The 6554-nt window shown below is 39.2% G+C and overlaps 1 pseudogene; it reads right to left on the bottom strand.

Annotated features, from left to right (window-relative positions):
* Window positions 1-957: 957 nt before the first annotated feature.
* Window positions 958-2714, bottom strand: LOC141813872 (dof zinc finger protein 1-like; annotated as a pseudogene).
* Between the last annotated feature and the right edge of the window lie 3840 nt (window positions 2715-6554).

Here is a 6554-nt window from a genome sequence, read left to right as displayed (position 1 = left end):
AAAAGTCCAGAAGAGATGAAAGGTGAATATCAAAGCATTCAAACAATTATTTGATGCTAAGTTGACTTTCAAACTATGTTCATCAATTGACACAATCATGAACAATGCCTAATATATATATATATATATATATATATATATAATAACAAATGTATATGATCAAAACTAAACTGCCCGGTGCAAATGAAACTCTGTGACAACCAATGAGACATGCAATCCCAACATCTACAGTGTAGACTATGCATCTATCTTAATTTAATTAGCTATATTCTTTTCCCCCAAAAAAATTAGAAATACTGTTTGCCTTCTTTTCATAAAGAGAAAAAACAACTAAAATAGGGTTTTCCATCAGCAGTCCAAATCTAAAATCAAAGTGACAGCTTAAGAAATGGGAGAAATTCGTCCTCCCACTCGCAGTGAATCTATCTGCGCATGATATGGCTCATGCAAGCATTTGCCAGCCATAACTAAATGACCTACTAATTATATTATAAAACAAATATATTCACACATATGCGTTGCATGTGGAGGAAATGTACTTGAACTCATCCATACCTACTTATCCCTTCTCTACTTAATACTTAGATTCACTTTAGTGACTTCATAGAAGAAAGAATTTCCGCTCAAATAATGAGATATTATCCCTCTCTTTAACAAAAGATAAAATTCGTCATCTCAACAATCTTATACGATCAGTTTCACGTTCATATGTGAGAAGATAAATCGAAAAATTATAATTGACCACTATAGAGAAAGACATTATCTCAGCTTCATTGAAATTCAATCATTGTCCACTTCAATAAATCTATCCCGTAATAACCAACTCAATCATATCCTAAGAACGACACCGCCCCCTCTCATCTCATATCCATACAGCTGCCAATTTAATTAACCCAAAATATTTATTATAAATCGTAAAGGTTATCCACAAATAACAAAGTAGAAAACATAGTACCATTTCAGCAGAAGACATAATACCATTTCTTCTGCTTTTTCTGCATAGAAGACATAGTACCAGGAACGTATACATGTTTGCTCCATTCTCCTAATTAATTCTATCTTTCAAGTTGATGAACGAGGCGGGATGGATGGCATAATAAGAAAATGATAGAATATAGAAATATATCTGACGCTATTAATTCTTCACATAATTAGTGACATGAAACCTCTTACTTTTAATTTGAAGCCAGCACAAAAAAGAGAAGCTTCGCATGTAAAGCTGTAGAAGTAAAACTCCATGCTTGTATTTTCCTTGTGTTAGTTACTCTCCTTCAGATTTGAAAATCCCTGCATTTTATTTGATTTTATAGCACGATTGATGCCAATGGATGTATCTCCCTTCTTTTTTTTTCTACCAGCCTTCTCCGGTTCCACTTGAATCGCCAATGATATCAGTCCAAAACCCAGGCGGGTCCCCAGCAGCTTGGCTTGATCTGCCACTCATCTCAAACTCAGAAGCAGAAGCTGAAGCTGAAGCTGAACCATTACCACCAGCAGCAGTACTAGTATTTGTTGGATCATGGACTACTAATGGCTTTATATCTTCCAAAGGGAACAAAAGCCTGCCGGTCTTTTCGGAATTACTCCACCTCTACAGCCTCAAAACCACCACTTGCTCCTCCAATCCCGCCGCCGGCACCCGCATCCACCGGAAAGCTATGTGGGGGGGCCCTGATCAAATCCTGCATTAACCCGAACCCGGATGAGGAGTAAAATTCCGACAGCGTTGACAACGGCAAGAACGGCCTTAGCAGTCCCGTGGCGCTGCTACTTGAAGCGCCAAAGTCCGGTAGTGGACTGACGACCAGGTGGGGGAAGCCGAGGTGGAGGTCTTGCACCCCATCCTGCTTTAGCTTGTGGGTGGTGGTAGTGGTGGAAAAGGAAATTGGAGCGACACCCAAGGCGGGAACGAAATCACCGCCAACGCCGGGTAGGAGAAGCTTCTTGGGATTAGGTGGAATTATTGAAGTAGCAGCGGAAGTGGCGGTGGAGGAACAGGAAGAGGTGGAGGAGGGGCGTTTGTTCTTTCGGGAGCCGCCGCCGACGGGGACATTGCGGAGGGAGCCGCCCTCGGTCCAGTAGCGGCGGCAGGTCTTGCAGAAATAGCGTGGCTGGCTGAGGCTGTAGTTGTTGTAATAGCAAAATTTGGTGTTGGTGGAGTTACACCGAGGGCAATTAGACACTTGCTCCTTCTGCAGCCTCGCCTTCCTCTCCCCTGCTGCTGCCTGTGGTGAAGGTGGCCTCGCCGTCGTTCTCGTCGAAGAGGACGAAGACTAGCACATTAATTGAGCAAAGTAGTAGTGATCAGCATATGAAGTAGTAGAAGAACGAGCAAAAGCCAAACGAGACCAGAGAACCAGCAACAACGACAACAAAACAACAACAAAACAAACAAAGGCAAAGTGATCCTTTTGAAAAAGGGGAGAGAGAAAGTAAAGATGGTGTGAAAATAAAGTGACTTGCTTCTTTCAAGAATTGAGTCGATGGGAAATAAAGATGCAGCAGTTGAGAGATCTCTCAACTCACTAATTAAAACCCAGAAGAAATACAATACGAGAGGAAAGACATAACAGAGACGATGATTTTCACCTGATGCCACTCCATGTAGAGACCAGAGAGCTTGAGTTACGTTAAGCAAGAAAGGGCAAAAGATGAAGAAGAAGAGAAAACCGAGGTCGAAGAGAGAGATTAAGCATCAGATGTCACACTAGAGATCAGAGAGTAGCGATTGGTGTTTCACGATGGCGGTGGATTGACAGAGATGGGTGCATAGTATAATAATGATGGTATATATATATATATATATATAATTGTATGGCTATTTCTAAAAAATTATTTAATGATAAGTGGATTTTGCCATTTCGATCCGGGAGCGAGCTTGTGGTGTGGCGTGTGTGATTCCACCATGACGTTTCCGGGTGTTGTATGGGCGAAGAGGGAATGGCGGTCGGCGTAGGGTTGTGGATGCTGACCTGGGATGCTCTCCCATCGTAGGAACTCCGTTGGCCCCGCGACAGAAATTGTGGTGTGCGGGACCCAATGGTGGTGCACGATCGCACTTTACTCCGCGGCGGCATATGGTCGCAACGCGGCGACGTATTGGATTTAGACTGATATTAACATACAATAAGGCGTATAAAGTTAAAACAGAACTTCATAAAGAAATTGTCAAAATAAGAAATTGACATTTGATGAAAAAAATTCATTACTATTTACCAAATTGTTTTCCATTGCAATATGTTCACAAAATGAAATTGACAAAATTAAATATACGGCTTTTTTTTTTTTTCAAATCTTCAATATCAAAAGGGCATCGTTTGACCTCGTCCGTGAAGTAAATTTTTTTGACTGCCCTTTAATATTATTAAATATAGTTATCTTTCATTTAAATTTCTATAAAAAATTTAAATTGATCATGTGCGCTATAGCAATTATGATTTTGTAACTGCTACACATATTATAATAATTACGAAATCGTAATTGTTACAACGTAAATTTATTAAAAAATATTCACATTATATTAGTAACAGTTTCGTAGTTACTATAATTGTTAGAACTCAGTGCAAGTTAAAAGGGATGAATAGTTTCAATCACATCATCTCGATTTCGTATTTATTTTTTAAATGCGCAATAGAAACTTAATCAAAATTAATACCATATATACAACTCTAAGATTTTACTTGATTTGTTACCTCCCAAGATAACTATTCCATGATCTAGTCCTAACGATACTATCACCACAAAACTTTCTCTTTCTTGGATACTTACTAGAGGGGGAGAAACCTCTTACAACTTGTTCTTGCAACAAATATAATGAGTATACAAATACAAACAAAAATACAAACAACTTTACAAATCAAATATTACTGTGGACACTTTCTTATAGCTTGAAATTGCCTCTTGTTAATTTGAAAAATATAGTAGCACTTCATCTTCAAATTTTCAAGAATCGATGATGAAAATCTCCTCGAAACTCTTTCTTTATAGTCTTCAAGTCAAGGTTGATTTCCGCCTATCGGTCGACTGATCTTACTTATTAGTCAGTTAATTCACTATAGATTCAAACATTGCTATGACCTGTCAGTTTAACAACTCTATCCACCTTAGCATCAACCGATTAACCATTACCATCAGTCAACTGTTACCTAATCAGTCGAATCTCACAGTTGAGTTTTCAATATTCTATTTGCTTGGCCATAGATGTAAGATACGGAAAAATTGGAACTCGTCTTGCTAAGACGAAATGAATGAAACTAATTCGTTCAAATTAGAGATAGTTTGGTTAGTGAACCAAATAGTTCAGTTTTGAACCAAATTGAACCAACTTGGTTTAATTTGTCATGGAAGAGATTTTATCAGAATGGATGCTAATGAAAAGCTTCGTCTTGGGAAGACGAATTGAACAAAAATAGTTTGGATCAAATCGGAGTTCGTTTGGTTAATGAACCAAGCGAACCAAAAATAAATCGATTTGCTACAATAACCCTAATGAACCAGGTTCAAGCCAATCCGATCTGGCTTCTTTTTCTCCCGGTTCACACTGGAAACCCTAGCCGTGCACTGTTGTTCTCCTCTTCAGTGCGATAAAAATAGGGTATCACGCCCTGTTCATTGGCTTGCTCGTGAAATCCCTACAATGTCGTCTCCTTCCTCCTTAGTGGCGTGCCGGTGGCTTTGCCCGATGCAGCCGCCCGCAGTGAAGGCAGAGGAAACCCTAGGGGTGATGGCTAGCGACAAGGAGTCAATATATTCGTCGGCGCTGCTCCTCTTCTTGCCGTGGGATTTGGCTTCCTCTGGCGAGAAGAAAATGTTAATCGCCACCTCCTCCCTAATTCTACCGTTTGCCTGAGAAATCCGGTGCCCAAGCTCGCCGCCAGCCAGAAGAAAGGGGAATTCGAGATCCACATCGTCTCCAGCACCGGTTCTTTCCAAAGCAGCGCCGACCGACGATGTAGGATGATGCTCCTTCCTGCAAGCTCATCGCCGGCCAGGTCTTCTTCGTTGGTGAGCAAACGAACCAAGGTAAGTCTATTTTCCTGTCTAGATAGTTCGCCTTAATTGATTTGACTTTTCCTGTATGAGTTTCTTGTATGAAGTGTTTGACGTTTGATTATTTCTACACTGAAAAGTTTCAATTGCTGAATTGATTAATGCTCAATTAATTTTGTGTCAAAGGTTACTTTGTTTGGTTGGTTACTTGGTTATTGGATGCAAAACATAGCATGCATCAGCTAATTTATTTTAAAGATATATATCTAGATGATTGTCCTTCTTCACTTTTCTTGTCTTTGTTGATCTTGTCTATATTTCATCAATATGCGTGCTTAAGTTTTACTAAGTGGTCTATAAATTAAGGTACTTTCTGATAGTTATGCTAATTCAGATTATGTTTTGATATGTTGGGATTGTGTTTTCGATGTGTGGTTTATGGAGTTTTGTGTGTATTTGTGCAGTTTTGTGATTTTAGTCTTGTGATGTTCATGTTTTGGCTTCGTAGTGGAGTTGTTGTTGATGTTGTATGGGCACTATCAATGTGCTTTGAGATTTCCGCTTTTACGTAGTTGATACATGTGTTATGTATGTGATTTGTGGCCGTGTGAGCCTTTATCCTTATAGTTTAGCAGTATATACATATGTTGTGTTGTTGAGCGGCCATGTGGGCTCTAGTTTTGGCCGTGTAGGCCTTCATGTTGAAATGTATCAGGAAAAGTTGACTTGTTATAGGGGAGATATTGTCAAAATTTTTCAGACAGCCGTCTCCCGGGACGTCACAATAGACATCAGTCGACTGATTTGCTATGGCTTATCGAAGTTCGAGTCTGTTATATTTGAGAGGTGTTCTAAGACAATTGCTTTACGGTTATGTTATTTATTGAATAAATAGCAATTCACTATTTGATTTATCTTTAGAATAGATATGTTTCCGCTGTACGAATCGGTTTTAACCAGTTTTATTCGTTAGGATTGTACAGATGCATTTCATATATAGTAGGATGTGTTGAGTGACCGTATGGGTCACATTTGTTTTTATTTCCTTGTATAAATCCATAGTCTGTTATGGATAGGCCGTGTGGGCCTTTTATATATGTATGTATCCAGGGAATTGTCATAGTTACTGGGGGGATGCTGTCAAAATTTTTTGGACAACTATCTCTCGGGGCGTGACAATTTAGTTGGTATCAGAGCAGTTCGATCTTTCGGGATTTGTTGCATATTTTGTGTATCTGATACCAATTTATTTGGTATCAGAGCATAGTTTTACGGTCTGTTAGCTGCATTTTAGAGTCTATCTGAGTTCGTTTTGACTTGGTTTACTTCGGATTTGTCGTTGTATCGGGTTTATCAGATTTCGGTTTACTCGATTCTGTTGTGAGATGGAGCTGACACGGCAGAAGATCTCCAGGCAATAGAGCTGTAAGTATTTCTAGTATATTTCTATATTTGTTAGAAAATTTATACTGGTTGTTATATCAGATACCATTTTATTATATGACTCTGATAAACCGAGGACGAGGTCGATTATTAAAACGACCTGACAAACTATTACTCCAGTA

Source organism: Curcuma longa, chromosome 20, assembly GCF_044706935.1.
Source record: "Curcuma longa cultivar G26 ecotype Majalengka, Jawa Barat chromosome 20, ITB_CL_G26_1.1, whole genome shotgun sequence".
Taxonomy (NCBI): domain Eukaryota; kingdom Viridiplantae; phylum Streptophyta; class Magnoliopsida; order Zingiberales; family Zingiberaceae; genus Curcuma; species Curcuma longa.
This window is presented reverse-complemented; position numbering and strand designations above follow the sequence as displayed.